This window comes from Dama dama, chromosome 5 (assembly GCF_033118175.1).
Source record: "Dama dama isolate Ldn47 chromosome 5, ASM3311817v1, whole genome shotgun sequence".
Classification (NCBI taxonomy): Eukaryota; Metazoa; Chordata; class Mammalia; order Artiodactyla; family Cervidae; genus Dama; species Dama dama.
Genome location: NC_083685.1, coordinates 114,348,660 through 114,365,027, shown reverse-complemented (window position 1 = coordinate 114,365,027; position 16,368 = coordinate 114,348,660). Strand labels below are relative to the sequence as shown.

The window sequence follows — 16,368 nt, the reverse complement described above, 5'->3', positions numbered from 1 at the left end:
CTCCTGGCCTGGGGGGGGGGGGGGGCGGTGCGCGAGAAGGGCAGCGGCCCTCGGCGGTGGCAGGGGTTCGGCGACGCGGGCGCTCGGATCAGCGGCGCGCAGGGACCGGGGCGCGGCGTCCCATCGGGGCGGCCCCGTCCGAGGAGCCGGGCGGCGAGCTGCGGGTCGGGGGAGGAAGTCAGGCTGCAGGCCGCCGGGGCCAGAGGGCTGGGCCGGGGGCAGGAAGCTGCGGCGCGGGCTCCCCCCTCGGCGATCTTCTAACTTCTGCTGTCTCTCCCCGTGCGCGCAAACCGCATTTCGGCGCCGCCGCTACGCACCCAGCCCCAGGGGGGCGGGCTGGAGGGAGGGGGCGGGCGCCGGGCGCCGGCCGGGGGTCCACCGCAGCCATCTCGCTGCAGAGAGGGGGCTACCGACCCGCTTCACCTGCCGCAGAGGGGGCGGCGGGCGCCTCTTCACCTGCCGGAGCGGGAGCGACAGAAGCGAGGCAGAGGCGGCGGCGCGCTCGGCGGCGCCTCCGGGTCCTAGAACCGCAGGCTCCTGCTAGCTCGGAACCGGGGGTACCTGCGGGGTCTGGGTGAAGGGGGTCACAGACCGGGGGACGAGGGGGGCAATCCTCGGAGTTGAGGACCGCCAGCACCTACGAGGGCGGCTCGGAAACCCATGACGCGGCGGAGCTGGTGCACAAGGGCTGCGTCCTTCTCTCTGGTTCCCGCCGAAGAAGGTGGGAACCCCCTTCCAGGCCCCCCACCCCTTGTTTCTCTCCTCTGCTTAGCCCAGGACCGAGCTGAAGACCAGAGGGAACCATGGACAAATAAGAACACCAAAGCAGGGGTGCGGGGGTGCAGATCCAGGCCAGTGGAGACCCCTGCGACCTGTTCCACTCTGGACCGACTCTGCGCCCGTGCCAGCATCCTCAGGGCCTTTAGAATGGAGGTGCCCATGGAAAAAGGCAGACTGACAGGGTCTGGAGACCATCAAGGCGGTCTCAAGGAGAAGCGCAGGGTTGGGGAACAGGAGGATTAAGGCCAGCATCCACGCTGGGAAAGAAGCAGGCACTGCAGAGAGGGGGGAAAAATCTTGACGCTGTCACCTCCAGGGATCTAACTAAAGTGGCCTCTCACTCACCTTGGCGAATGAGAGTCTCTGAAGTCTGGCAATTACAGCAGTACTTCCAGAGGTCTTCTTTCCGTGATCCTAACAATGACCAGGGAAGGTAGGTATTGATATCCTCATTTTAGAGGGGGAGATTGAGGCTCAATGTGACTTGCCCAAAGACCTACGGTTAATAAAGAGCAGAAACAGGCCTCCTTTCTGTCCACCTGAAAAATCTCCAGTGCCTTGGCCTGGCCTTCTACTTGCCCTCTCATTCAGGATGGATCAGAGGATGAGAAAGTGTTCGGAGGTGGAGGGTAGAATCCTAGGTCTGGGCACAATCTCCAGCCTGAATGTGAGGCTTTTCTCTTTCAGGGGTCCCTCCTGCTCCCTACCTAATTTGTGGGGATTCTCAGTTGGTCCTTCCTTGCTCTGTCAATGCATTGAGGACCGAGGACCCATTAATGAACCCTGGCTTTTCTCTAGGCCAGGCAGGAGCCATATATGTCCCCTCCCCTATAGCTTCCTCTTCCTTCTGCCCTCCTCCTCAGATTCAGAACCACTGAAGTTCAAGCAGGAGCTGGGAAATTTTATCTAATCTTAAGGAAGGCCGTGGAATGAGCCAGCCCCTTCCCCCAGGCTGACTTGATTTGAACCTTTCTTCTGCCAAGGTCACAAGCACCTCTGGTGGGTGAGAGATGTGATCACTTATTTCATGTCCCAATCAGGGACCCATTAGATCAGACAAAGCAAGATACTCCTTGGGCGTGTCAAGAAGGTGACGCTGTGTGCCCACTGCCCTCCGCTCCAGCCCAGAGCAAACCGCAGTCTTGCCCTTGGGTCCTTGCCCTTGAGATTACCTAGGACCTCTCTTTTTCTTTTCTTCTTCCTTCCTTCCTCTCTTTCTTTCACTCTGTCTCTTTCTATTTAAAGAATATAGTCCCCGATCTCTTCAATGGCTCTCTTTCCATTTAACAAGCCTTTACTTAGCACTAGCTCTGTGCCCGGGACCGTGCTTACTCCTGAAAGTTCTGAGGCTGATAAGAAGAGTCTCTGTCCTCAGGCTGCTCACAGCCTAGCAAGAAAGGGGCACACTCTCAACACATCTGGGAGAGTGGCTTGTGGGAGCTGTTTCCCATAGCTGGAAATCCCATCAGGGTGGGGAGCCTCTAATGTAATAGTTGCCAGCCTCCACTCTCAATCCCTAGGAGTGGCCAGGTCCTTGCCAACCACTGCCCACCCAAGGCCTAATGGAAATAAGCCTGGGCTAAGCAGAACCTCTGGTATGGAAAATGATCAGCCCAACAAACCGACATTATCTCTCTCTCATGCTGATCAGAACTGTAAGGTGCCAAAAAAAAAAAAAAAAAAAGCGAATGGAATTTTAATCAATTGTTACCTAATAGGTTTGGTTTGCTTGGCAGGAAGTATCTTTCTTATGTGGTCCACAGAGGAGGAAATCCTAGAAAGGATGCTTGAAGTTTAGGACCAAGGCTTTGGTGGGTCTGTGCTTCCCCCTGCTGGGCACAGGCGGTATGACAGCCAAGACAGGGTGAGGCCTCCAGCGGTGATGGAGATGGAGTCACAGCGTGGATGATATTTCTAAATTGTTGTCGCCTTGTCACCTCCGATGGAATGATTGTGCAGTCATTGGGCACACTTGGAGCTCAGGTGACTGAGCAGGTTTCCCCAGGAATCTCCTCCCTCCCCATCCCTGCTCACCATTACTCAGTCGGTGCCTCATTTTGTCTAAGGTAATACATGTGCACAGTTTAAAAGAAAAGCAATTTTAACGTATCTTTCCAGAGATACTTTGGATATTTACAAGCAATGCATGTGTGTGTGTGTGTGTGTGTGTGTGTGTGTGTGTGTGTGTGTGTGATAGCACACATTCCACACTGTTTGATACCTTGTTATTTTCTGCCTCTGGGGCTTCCCTGGTGAGTCAGTGGTAAAGAATGCGCCTGCCAACGCAGGAGACACAGGTTCGATCCCTGGTCCAGGAGGATCCCACATGCAACTAAGTCCAAGCGCACCACAACTGCAGAGCCTGCCCTCTAGAGCCTGGGAGCCCCAGCTACTGAATCCATGTGCAGCAACTACTGACTCCCGCATACCCTAGATCCCGCCCATGCTCTGCAGTAAGATAGTAGCCCCCACTCATAGCAACTAGAGAAAAAGTGCCTGCAGCAACAAAGACCTACCACAGCCAAAAATGAAAAAATAAAATTATTTTTAAATAATAGTAATTTTAATTATTTAATTATTAATATTAAAACTATTTAATTATTATTTATTTCTGCCTCTACAAAAGCTACATAGGCTTTCAGCACATTGAATATGTCACAATTTATTTCACTATTCTCTTCCTAGTGGGTATTTAGATTGTGTCAGCCTTTTGTTACTATAAACATTGGTGCCTATAGGCAAATATCTTTGGTACATGTATTTATTTGCACTTATGGGTGTATCTGTAAGACACATTTATAAATATGACATTGCAGGGTCAAAGGTTATATACTTTTAAATGTCAGATAGATTTTCACTGAAATTTGGATAGATTTGAAATTGCCTTTCAAAAAGTCTGCACCAATTTGCAACCTCCAACAATGAATGAGATCACCTGTTTCAACCATCCTAACTAACAGGATATTTTCAGGCCTTTTGGGTTAGTTTTGTGGGTTTTTTTTTTTTTAATATTTGTTTATTTGACTGCAGTAGGTCTTAGTTGCAGCACATGGGACCTTTAGTTGTGGCATGAGAACCCTTAGCTGCAGCCTGTTCCCTGACCAGGGATCAAACCTGGGCCCCATACACTTGGACCATGGACTCTTAGCCACTGGACCACCAGGGAAGTCCCAGCCTTTTGGTTTTTGATGAAGCCTCTTTGAAAGTCTTTGTGACAAGGCAGGTGATGGATGATCTTTCTCTTCCTTCAAGGCAGAGACTGTCTTTTCTGGCCCTGTCTCCTCAGCAAAGGACTTAAATATTAAATGAAAGAAAATAGGACTGCGTTTTGGTAGACCTGGAGAGGGGAGTAGAGGGTTAGGGTTAAGCATGAACCCTGTCCTTAAGGGTCACTCTTGTTTCTAGGCCCTGGTCAAGCCTCTGCCTCAAACCCGAAAGCCGTCCTCTTGAGAATTCCCTGGCATTCCAGTGGTTAAGAGTCTGTACTTCTATTGCAGGGGGCATGGGTTCGATCCCTGGTTGAGGAACTAAGATCCCCAAAGCCAGGCAACTTGGCCAAAAAGCAAAAGCTTTCCTCTTGCAAGCACCTCCCAGATTTTAAGATCTGATATTAAAGCATTTCCTACGCAGCTCTCACTCAGCTCTCTTGTATCCCAGAGATGGGCCCCATCATCCCTGAGCTGCCTAAAGGAAATAAGCCAGATATTCAGCAACTGAGGATCAGTTAAACCAGCAATCCAGTAGAACTTTCTGTGATGGTGGAAATGGCTCTGTGCTGTCCAATACAGTAGCTACTAACTACATGTCGCCACTAAGTATTTGAAATGTGCAACTGAGAAAATAAATTGCAAAAACAAGTAAATTAAATTAAAAAAAAGAATAGAAATTTCGCTGTTCTCTCTTCCCCCCTCCCTCCCACAACACCAACAGCTTGTAGGATCTTGGTTCAAAAACCAGGGACTGGGGATTGAACTTGTACCCTCCACTGTGAAAGTTTGGAGTCCTAACTACTGGACCACCAGGGAATTCCCAGAAATGAATATCAAATTTCACTTCATTGCAATTAAGTTCAGTGTAAATAGCCACATATAGCTACTATACTGAACGATGAAGGGTTAAATAAATGTATAAAGGTACATCCCCGTGACAGGAAACTATGCCACTATAAAAAAAAAAAAAGAGAGAGTGCCAGGTACTGATATGTAAAGATCTCCAGGATATATTTTGAAGCAAAAATATGGTGCAGAACAGTATATATAGTATGCTAACTTTTGTATAAGAAAGGGAGGTGGGAAGAAGAATAAATGTTTACATTTGCTTGAATTTACATAGGGAACATAATAAAAGTGGTGACCTGTAAGGTTCTGGGGAAACAGAGTGGATAAGGCAGAGGTGGGAGCAGGACTTTTCAATCCATTTCTTTTTCTTAATTTTTAATTTTAATTTTATTTATTTTTTACTGTACTGGGTCTTCGCTGCTGTGTCGGCTTTTCTCTAGTTCTGGCGAGTGGGGCCTATTCTTCCTTGGGGTGTGCGGTCTTCCCATTGTGGTGGCTTCTCTTGTTGGAGAACATCGGCTCCAGAACACAGGTTCAGTCATTGTGGCTCATGGGCTTAGTTGCTCCGCAGTATGTAGGATCTTCCCAGACTGGGGAATTTAACCCGTGTCTCCTGCATTAGCAGGCAGATTCTTTACCACTGAGCCACCAGGGAAGCCTTCAGTGAATTTCTTCCTATACTATTTTGATTTTTTAAACCCTATGCATTTATTACATCTTCAAAAAGTTCAAGTAAATAAAAGCAAGTTGCTCGTTGTCTAACTAAGGACGGGCTGCTCTATCCCTCTTGTTGTGTTCAAAACTGGCTGTCACTCAGATTCAGAATCTCGGGGGCAGGTGGGATCAGAGATCTGTGTCTTTTAGGATCCACCAGGCAACAACTGTGGCTCAGTGGTAGAGAATCTGCCTGCCAATGCGGAAGACTCGGGTTCAATCCCTGGGTCAGGAAGATCCCCTGGAGGAGGAAGTGACAACCCACTCTAATATTCTGGCCTGGGAAACCCAATGGATGGAGGAGCCTGGCAGGCTACAGTCCATGGGGTTGCGAAGAGTCAGACACGACTGAGCAACTAAACAGCAACAAAGGCAGCTGTCAGGCAGACACTGAACTATCTTTGTCAGTGCCTGCAGTGAGGAGGGGAGGACAAGCGCCAGGCACATGTCCCTTCCCTTTAGACTGCAGCGGTCACGATGTCTTCCGAGCACCAGCACGATCGCAGATGCAGGGGCAGGCGCTTTCCGTGTGCCATTCAAAACTGAGCAGCAGCCCTGCAAGGCAGACCTCTTTGCTCTGCTCTCCGAGCTCAGTATTCTCTTGAGTGACTGATTTACCCAAGGTCACAGAACTGATAATGTCAGAGCTAAGATCTGAAACTGTCAGAAATCCCTGAGCCTGTTTTCTGGTCTTGAAAATCAGTGATAGGATTTCATAGAACTATTTCAAATATTAAAGAAAATCTCAAGTAAAGGGATAACATAGACCTTTTAAATTTTTTATTTATTTATTTATTTTTAATTTTTGTCTGTGCTGGCTCTTCGTGGCTACACGTGGACCTTCTCGAGTTGCAGCGATCGGGGGCTACTCTTGGTGTGTGGGCGTCTCAATACAGTGGCTTCTCTTGTTGCAGAGCACTGGCTTCAGGGTGTGAGGGCTCAGGAGTTGTGGTGCCCAGGCTCAGTTGCGCCACGGCATGTGGAATCTTCCTGGACCAGGGATCAAACCCATGTCCCCTGCATTGGCAGATGGATTCTTAATCATTGGACCACCAGGGAAGTCCAACACAGACTTTTATTTCCAGCAATAGGGTGGATTATATGTCCAGAGAAACCCTCCTCATATAAAACAACTAGAAATGCTAGATAAAAGATAACTCTGTGTGTGTGTGCATGTTATTTTCAGTGCAAGGCTGAGTTGGCAAGAAAAGAAAAATCCCCAAAAGGCACAAATTGAAAAATGAACAAGACAAAACCTAGGGTCTCATAACGTAGGAGGCTGGATCAGAGACGATCATCTGCCCCTTGCAAGAAGTCAAGGGTGCTGCAAAGGTGACATCCTTGGATAAACTTGGTTTTAACAAATCCACCCTGCCGAGAGAGATGGACACGTGCCTGCCTCAATTTATCAAGACAATATAACCTTTCTACAGTTGTATGCACATAATAATATAGCTTCAAAATGCTGAAGCTGAAACTCCAATTTTTTGGCCACCTGATGCAAAGAGCTGACTCATTGGAAAAGACCCTGATGCTGGGAAAGATAGAAGGTGGGAGGAGAAGGGGACGACAGAGGATGAGATGGTTGGATGGCATCACCAACATGATGGACATGAGCTTGAGAAGACTCTGGGAGTTGATGATGGACAGGGAAGCCTGGCATGCTGCAGTCCATGGGGTCGCAAAGAGTCAGACACGACTGAGCGACTGAACTGAACTGAACTGAAAAGCGTAAAGCAGAAAATAGAGGGATAAATAGACAAGTCCATCAGTGTAAAGGGAGATTCAAATTACTTCTCTCTAGTATTGGTAGTTTTGGAGTAGGCAATGGCAACCCACTCCAGTATTCTTGCCTGGGAAATCCCATGGACACAGGAGCCTGGTAAGCACAGCACATACAGTGTTGGTAGTTTAAGCAGATAAAAAATTCAGTAAAGATGTAGAAGGTTTGAATAATACAACTGACAGGTTTAATCTAATTGAATATTTTGAATACTCCAGTTGACTATTGGAGAACACAGTATTGCTTTCAGTCACACATTTACAAAAGTGACCACATATCGGACCATAAGGCAAATCTCCAGTTCAAAAAAGCCATTCAGACTTCATTATCTGACAACAATATAATTCAGTTAGAAATCAATTGGGAATTCCCTAACCATCCACTGGTTAGGATTCCCCACTTCTATTGCAGGGGGCCCAATTCCTAGTTGGGGAACTAAGATCCCACAAACCACAGCAACCTTTAAAAAAAAAAAAAAAGGAAATCAATAATCAAAAGACAACATAAATAGAAAGACCACCCCATGCAATTGAAAATGTCAAAATGCACTTCTAAATAATTCATGGGTGGAAGAACTCATAAGAGAAATTAGAAAATATCTAGGATTTCCTCAGTAGTCCAGTGGTTAAGAAGTCACCTGTCAAGGCAGGGGACACACAGCATTGTGTGGGTTCAGTCCCTGGTCAGGGAAGATTCCGTGTGCCTGGAGGGCAGCTAAGCCCATGCGCCACAACTACAAGTGGTGTTGTGGTGGTTTCTCACCACCATGGGAAGCCTGCACGTCACGACAAAGAGTAGACTCCACATGCCACAGAGAAAGACCTCACGCTGCAACAAAGATTCAGTGCAGCCAAAAATAAATAAATAAAAAACTTTCAAAGGAAGTTAGAAAACATCTAGAATAGAATATCAAAAATATTAGGTATAAAGTTCTTAGCACATAATGCCCTAAAATTGGACGTGAGGAGGAGGAGGATGAAGAGGCAGAAGTAGCTTGTGGGGCCGCGGGATGGTGTCTGCAACACAGACTTGGCCATCGTCAGTCATGAGGTCAAAGGCGGAAGGGCAAACGGTGAAGGGCTGAGTTTGAAGGTAACCGCTGAGTCTGGGAAGGAAGGACCCAAAGGATGAGTTACAAACAACAACCCTGTGAGTTGGGGATTGCTCTGGTGCCATTTTCCTAATGAGACCCCCAAGTCTGCTATCCACAAGGGAGCCCAAGTCATCCAGTCAGAAAATGGCGCCGCCAGGATACAGACCCAAGTTGGCCCTTTCATTTCCACGGTGCCCCTGAAGGGACAGCTGAGCCAGGCAGGGATGAGCTTTTTGGTTAACAACAAGTCTTAATCTCAGATCAAGTGTCTTAATCTCAGAAACAGTCTGCCAAGGAGGCATTTGCTCACCTCTCAAGCTCCGGTGTGTCTGGCTGAGCTGAGAGGCCACAAACCACAACCGTCACCATCATAGATCTGTCTGTCTGTCGATTAGTATGTCTCAACCAGCTCTGCTAGCCCATCCAGAAGTGAAAAACGTGGTCTTTCATGCAGGGCGCTGCAGTCCACACAAACTAGGAAGGGTGAGCCCCCATCCAACCAGCGGCCAAATGAAGTGGGGGACACAGGGGCCCAGTGGCTTCCCAGGTGGCTCAGTGGGAAAGAATCTCCCTGCCAAAGCGGGAGACACAAGAGACACAGTTTCAATCCCTGGGTCGGGAAGACATTCTAGAGTAGGAAATGACAACCCGATCCAGTATTCTTGCCTGGGAAATCCCATGGACACAGGAGCCTGGTGGGCTACAGTCCATGGGGTCGCAAAGAGTCAGATACGACTGCAAACACAAGCATACAGGTGCTCAGAGAGGAGAAGGCAGGCTGGTGGAGCAACCAGGAGCACACAAACCCTCCCTCCAGGCTAGAGGTCACCTATGATGGGGAACAAAGCCTTGTGCCTGGCACACAGTAAGCATTTAACGAACGTTGATTTAAGGGACATGTATTGAAGACCTGTTGAACACAGGCACTGTGTCTGTGAAAGGGTTTCATTTAGTTTAGTTTGATCCTCATTGTAACACACTAAGGTTGGTGTTATTATCCCCTTTTTTACAGATGAAGGGACTGGGGCTCAGAAGATTATGTGACTTGTTCAAAGTTTTTTTTAAAAAAAAAAAGTGGTAGAGCAGAGATCCAGGTCTGGGAGCCCAGCTCTCCCTACCATGTCCCCCAATTCAGGGACAGCTGGTTTTCAAAGAGGTCTTCCTCTTAGCCAGCCAGCCAACCACTGTGATGAAAGTCAAGATCGGGGCAAGGCCTTGGGCAAGCAGCTGAATCCGCTTTACTTGATAACAATCTCTGGTGAGTCAATAGCCTGCCAGGAACCGGGCAAGAGAGAAGAATTAGACCCAGCCTGACCCAGAAGAGCTCACAGCTGGGTGCTGGGGGCATGGGAGGAGGTTCTGTGTGCCTCCGGGGCCACGGAAGAAGAAACTAACCCCAGCCCCACTCCTGACACTTGTGGGTTCAGGACAAGCAGAAGGGGGCGACAGAGGATGAGATGGTTGGATGGCATCACTGACTCAATGGACATGAGTCTGAGCAAACTCTGGGAGATAGTGAAGGACAGGGAAGCCTGGTGTGCTGCAGTCCATGGGGTCACAACGAGTCAGACACAACTGAGCGACTGAACAACAACAAAATGTTCAACTGTTACAAGGCAAGCCAACCCAGATAAATACATTCTATCTTCTTACTCTTGTAACTATACCTTAAAGAGAACCAGGAAAGCGAGGTATAAAAATAAATCCTCAGGGAACTTCCCTGGTGGTCCGGTGGTTAAGACTCTGCACTGCCAATGCAGGGGACATGGGTTTGATCCCTGGTCAGGGAACTAAGATCCTACATGCCACACAGCATGGCCAAAAAAAAAAAAATCCTAAAATTCTCAGACCACAGCTCTGCAGCAGAACGCCCCTGGCTCTTTCCTGCACTAAAAGGAGTCACAATCTTACATACACAAACACTCGCTCCAGGCTGCATAGCCAGCCCCTTCCACACTCTGACACCCTTCCTAGCACCTTTACCCACCTCTGCACCTAGGGCTATGTAGGAGAATAAAACCTTAGGAGAATAAGCCTGAGGGTGGCCTGTGTAGGCCCTGGAGGCAGCTTTGGGACCCTGTGAGCAGGAAAACAGCAATACCAGGTCCCTAAGACAGGGTCTAGCCCTAGGCTATCCAACATAGTAGCCACTAGCCACACGTAGCTATGTACGTTTTGATTCAAATGATTTCAAAGTAAATAAAATACCTCAGTCCCACTGAGCCACAAATCAAGTGCTCAGTAACCACATGTGGCTGGTGGCCACCACACTCGACAGCACAGATAGAGGATACTTCTATTACCACAGAAAGTTCTACTGGACAGCTCTGGTCTAGATGGTGAGGCAGGTCTCCCAGGGGGCTCCTTACCTTGGGGGGAGTCATAGAGCTGGAGGCACCAGAGATGCACCCCTCTTCCCAGATGTAAATGTAGAACAGCCTAAGGGTGTCAGGAAGCCTTCACAAAAAGGGTGTCATTTGAACACCAGACCAAATTAGTGGGAAAAGGTGGAGAAAGGAATCTGAGTGGCCATTCATGTGCATATGCAAAGGTCCAGTGGCCACTGGAATGAGGGGCCATGGGACTAGAGGGGGAAGGGTAGGAGTCTGGAAGGATCCACGGGCCCAACCCTCGAAGTACTAGAGGACACGATAGCGACAGAGTAAAGGGATAAAGTAGGCAATTAAACAGTTAATCACATTAGGGGATTAGAAGTAGAAAAAGTATAGGAGACCCCTGTAAGTTAATGATTACTCAAGAAAGCAGGTTTGCTTAACCACAAAACCAAGCCAGCTCGCTTAGCAACAAAAACATGCAACAGACGCACAAGACATGCCCCAAAACAATAAAACAATGGGAGCATGAGACCCACATCCTGCCCGGTGAGCTCAGAGAGTTAATGATCTCTAGGACGTACTCTCCACACACATAAAAAACAATAATTTGTGGACTTAACTTGACCAAGTAGGGACAAGAAAACTCCACTGTTCAACCTGGAGGAGAAGCTGATGATGGAAGCATGACGTCTACCCAAGAAAGACAAAGAAGGTCTTCTCCCCGCGCCCCCACCTTTCCTTTGGTTATGAAACTGTAGCCCAATAAGTTCTCGGGGCTCGGCACCCCCTCACCCACCTGCTTGTAAACCTCACAAGCATCCTATTCTAATGAATCACTTCTTATCTATCACTTTGCCTCTCGCTGAATTCTTTTCTGCACTGAGACTTAAAGAACTGTGGTACTGGAGCTCTTCAGAGCCCCAAAACGACACCTCACTGTTTCAGATATACTAGGATATGACACTTGAGCTGGGGGCAGGAGAGGCAGGAGGAACATGGTCAGATGGACACAACAGAAAGAAAAGGAAGACCGGTTAGGGATTTCAAAAAACAACAGAAACCACAGCGAAAATCTCACATGCAGCAACTGAGACCCAACGCAGCCAAATAAATATTAAGAAAAGACAAACAGGACTTCCCTTGTGGTACTGTGGATAAGAATTCACCTCACAATGCAGGGGACACGGGTTTAATCCCTGGTCTGGGAAGATTCCACATGCCACGAGGCATCTCAGCCTGTCCGCCCCAACTACTGAGCCTGTAACTACTGAAGCCCGTTCACCTAGAGCCTGTGCTCCCAAACAAGAGAAGCCACCGCCAGAAGAAGCCTGCACAGGGCAACAGAGAGCATCTCCTACTTGCTGCAACTAGAGAATGCCCACTTGAAGCAACAAAGACCCAGCACAACCAAAATTACATAAATAAATAAACTAACAAAGCAGAACAGACCCGAAGAGAGAAGGAGAGAGAGAAGTCGTGGCTTTGATGTAGGGGTGAACAAAAGTTCACATTTGGGGAGCAGGTGATGGGGAGATAGTGAATCACAAGGACAAAGATGAGGGAGGAGTTACAGATTGGGAGAGAAGAGTTCCATTTGGGATTCCTGGAATCCCAGGGGCATCCACTAGGTTGGTCCATACAAGGGTGTGAACCCAGGGCCATTCCTGCCTTGCTAGTTGCTGAAGAAGAAAGGGGATGTAGAAGCCACACGCAAGAAGGCGTGGCTTCCCTCGGGGGAGACTCATCTCAGGGTGAGAACTGGGAGGCTGTCTCCACTGGGGTGTGGTGAGGTTACAACAAAGACCAAGTCCTATGAATTTCCCCGGATAAACCACACGTGCAAGGCTGACTCCCAGAGCAGCCAGCAGGGCCAACCAGCACTTCATTATTTGTGGGTAAGGGAGGATGGACGGAGATTGGGAAAGCAGAGCCTGGGAGTTTTCAGGAAGGAGGGCCTGGGAGGAGGTCAAAAGGGTAAGGACTATGAAGACGACTGAGTTGGGCAATCGGGGTGTCCCTGGTGACCTTCAAATAGAATAATGCTTTCAACAGATCACTGAACTTCAAGGGCAAGTTTGGCAGCAGGAGGGACAGAAGGGGAGAACAGAGAGTCAAAATCTAAGCCAGCCATCAGCAGACAGAAAACAGACACAAAGTTAGTGATGCCATTCTTGTCTAAAAAATAATTTTATTTCTTTATTATTGGCTGTGTTAGTCGTGGAAAGGAAGGGCAACTCTTTGTTGTAGGGCTCAGGATCCTCACTGCGGTGGCTTCTCTTGCAGTTCGTGGCCTCTAGAGCACAGGCTCAGTAGTTGTGGTGAATGGGCTTAGTTGCTCCTCCACACGTGGGATCCTCCTGGACCAAGGATTGAATCCATGCCTTCTGCATTAGGCCACTGAGCCACCAGGGAAACCTACTGGTCCCATTCTTAACTTGTGTTGAAAATCTGGTTCAACTTTTTACAGATATGCTATTGTCCTTAAGTTGTATCCGACTGTTTGTGACCCCATGGACTGTAGCCCACCAGGCTTCTCTGTCCAAGGGATTTCCTAGGCAAGAATACTGGAGTGAGTTGCCATTTCCTTTTCCAGGGGATCTTCCCAACCCAGGGATCGAACCCACATCTCCTGTGTCGCCTGCATTGGTAGGCGGATTCTTTTACCACTGAGCCACCAAGGAAGCCCTTTTACAGATAATCCATGAGTTAATCCTTAGAGGTTCAGGCGGTCCATGAACTCCTTAAAGTGGGGAGTACCACCTCAAGAACATAAAATATTGCTTATGCGGTATTCCCTCCCAAGTTGTGTAGCCTGAATCTATTCATAAGAAAACACTAGACAAACCCCAAATGAGGACACTCAATTAAAAGAAGAAAAGGCAGTGGCGTCTACTCTGAAAAAATGTCATGACAGATTAAAAAAAAAAAAAAGATAAGGAATTGTTCCCAATTAAAGAAGCCTAAGAAAAATGACAATTAAATGCAATCTGTGATCTTGGTTTGGATTGTACACTAGAGGTGGGGGAAATGCTCTAAAAGACCTTATGGAATCAACTGGCAAAACTGAAATATGGACAGTAAGTTAGATGAAAGTATTGCTATCAATTTGAAATTTCTCAAAGTTGAAAAGAGTGTTTATGCAAGAGAATGTCCTTGTTCTTAGGAAATACCTACTAAAATATGTATGGGGTAGGAGGGTTGCTACTCTCATTTCAAGGAATAAATAAGTAAATAAACATTAAACATATATTTGACAGAGAATAAGAGCAAATGGGACAAACTTTTAACATCTGGTGAACTGTATAAGGGGTATATGGAGGATCTCTGCATCTTATTGGAACTCTTCTGTAAGCTTATAACTTTTTCCAAATAAAAAGTTTTAGAAAACAAAAGAACTCTACCCAAACCAGGAGCCTTGAAGTTATGATCCTTCTTTTCCCCCCTGCGCTGGACTTGGGCTGGTCCAGGGCTGGCCCACAGAGGACCCTCGGCCGGCGTCCTGTGTGTGGAGGGCAGCATTAGGGGCGGGGACGGCGACCCGAAGAGACGAGGCCCGCCGCTGGGGGACACGCCTCGGCCCCCGACATTTTCTGACCCGACAGCTGGGGCGCTCGGTCGCCAATCCAGCCAGGAGTGACTCACCCGCTGGGCTCCCAGGGCGGAGGGGGAGCTCCGCCCCGCAGGGAGAGCCCCGGACAGCAGGTGCCGCTGTTGAGCCGGCGCTGGCAAAACCCTTGCAGGGGCTCAGGCGGGACCTGGAGAGGGTCAGCCATTGGGTGTCTTCCAGAATGCAGCCCACTGGGGTCTGTAAGCAGCCTCGCACATCCTTGCTCCTCAAACACCCTTGCACATCCCACTCCCGGGCCCTCAGCTTCCCCGCACCCCCTCCCCCACGTTGGATGTCCCAGGGCAACTCCCTTGGATGACGCCTGGTGGAGGAGGGGAGGGGATAAGCAGGAAGAGGCTTCAGTCCTTGGCCCCGGTGTCCGAGTAGCGAATTAATCCTCCCCTTTTCTCTGCTCCATCTCCCGTCCCTCCTCCCTCCCCCTTTCACTCCCCTCCCCCTCTTCCTCTTAGAGCGGCCCCAGGGCTTTCCACACTGGCGCGCACACCCCTCAGCCCACCCCCAGCTGCCCTGGGCCTTTCTCCAGCAGTTGTTTTTCCTAGACTCCAGCTCCGTCCGCTGGGTCCAGGGATCAGGGTGGGGATGGAGAAGGGGTGACCGGGTGCTGAGGCGGTGGGGAGATGCCAAAGAGTTTATTTTTTCCTGTGTGGAAAGGAGTTGCTGTCACAGCCCCTCTGCGTGGAGGGGGTTGGGGTGAAGGTGGGGGCGTCTTTCCCTGCCTGGGAGGTGAAGCTGGCCCTTTACTCCAGCTCTTCCCTGGCCCTCCCAGACTGGGGGTGAAAGGGGTTTAGCGAGGCCGTTTGGTCCATCCCTCTGGCTGCAGGAAGGACCATTTAATTGCGTGAAGTTCTCTGTCTCCTGGGGGGGATGGGAGGGAGGGAGGGGAATATACATATACTTACAGCTGATTCAGGTTGTTTTACAGCAGAAATTAACACCACATTGTAAAGCAATTATCCTCTAATTAAACATAATAAATAAAATTTAAAATAAATAAATCTGCACTCTTAAAAAAAAAAAAGTTCTCTGAATCCTAGGTGTTCACTAAGGCCTTCAACAGCCCTTCACTGAGCACCAGCTCTGTGCGAGGTACAAGGAGCCTTATCTAATGCCAGCACTTTAAATCGTCATGAGGAAAAGAAACGTCCTAACTAGGACTACTAGAGACCAGCACTTTTACTGTAAGTTGGCCTGTCCAGGGATCCACCTCAATCCAGTGGTCCTCTTATTCTTCCTGACCTGGGTTCCAGACCACTTGACTGACGACAGTGAAACCTGAGGGCGGGCAGTGCTCTAGTCCTCACTATGTGGCCTTGAGGAAGTTCCTTCATTTACTTCTTACCTGTTTGTTTATTTGACTGAGCCGGGTCTTAGTCATGGTATGCAGGATCTTTAGTTGAGGTATGTAAACTCTTAGCTGCAGTATGTAGGATCTAGTTCCCTGACCAGGGATCGAACCTAGCACCCCAGCATTAAGAGTACAGAGCCTTAGCCACTGGACCACCAAAGAAAGTGAAAGTGAGAGTGAAAGTCCCTCAGTTGTCTGACTCTTTTCGACCCCATGGACTGACTATACAGTCTGTGGAATTCTCCAGGCCAGAATACTGGAGTGGGTAGCCTTTCCCTTCTCCAGGGGATCTTCCCAACCCAGGAATTGAACCCAGGTCTCCCACATTGCAGATGGATTCTTTACCAGCAGAGCCACAAGGGAAGTTCCTCCTTAATTTCTTCTAGTTTAGTTTTCTTATCTGTAAAACAGGGTTAATGGCAGCATACTCCTTATAAGATTGACATGATGATAAAATAAGATGCATAGAAAATGCTTAGCACAGTAAATTTAGCTTAAAAAAAGGAAGCCCAGCCCCACCAAAAGGGCTAAAATTAAAAGAGCAGACACCAAGCGCTGGCCAAGGATGTGGAGCAAAGGGACTAATACTCACTTGCTAGGGGTGGAAAACCATTTAGCAATTATGCTAATT

At 48.6% G+C, this 16,368-nt stretch overlaps 1 long non-coding RNA gene across 1 annotated transcript; it reads right to left on the bottom strand.

Moving 5' to 3' along the window:
* Positions 1–13,165: 13,165 nt before the first annotated feature.
* On the bottom strand, positions 13,166–14,671 carry LOC133056125 (uncharacterized). The gene is made up of 3 exons (XR_009692736.1): positions 14,407–14,671; positions 14,166–14,263; positions 13,166–13,315 (listed from the first exon to the last, which is right to left on the bottom strand). It is a non-coding gene; the product is annotated as an uncharacterized LOC133056125 (long non-coding RNA).
* Positions 14,672–16,368: the final 1,697 nt, after the last annotated feature.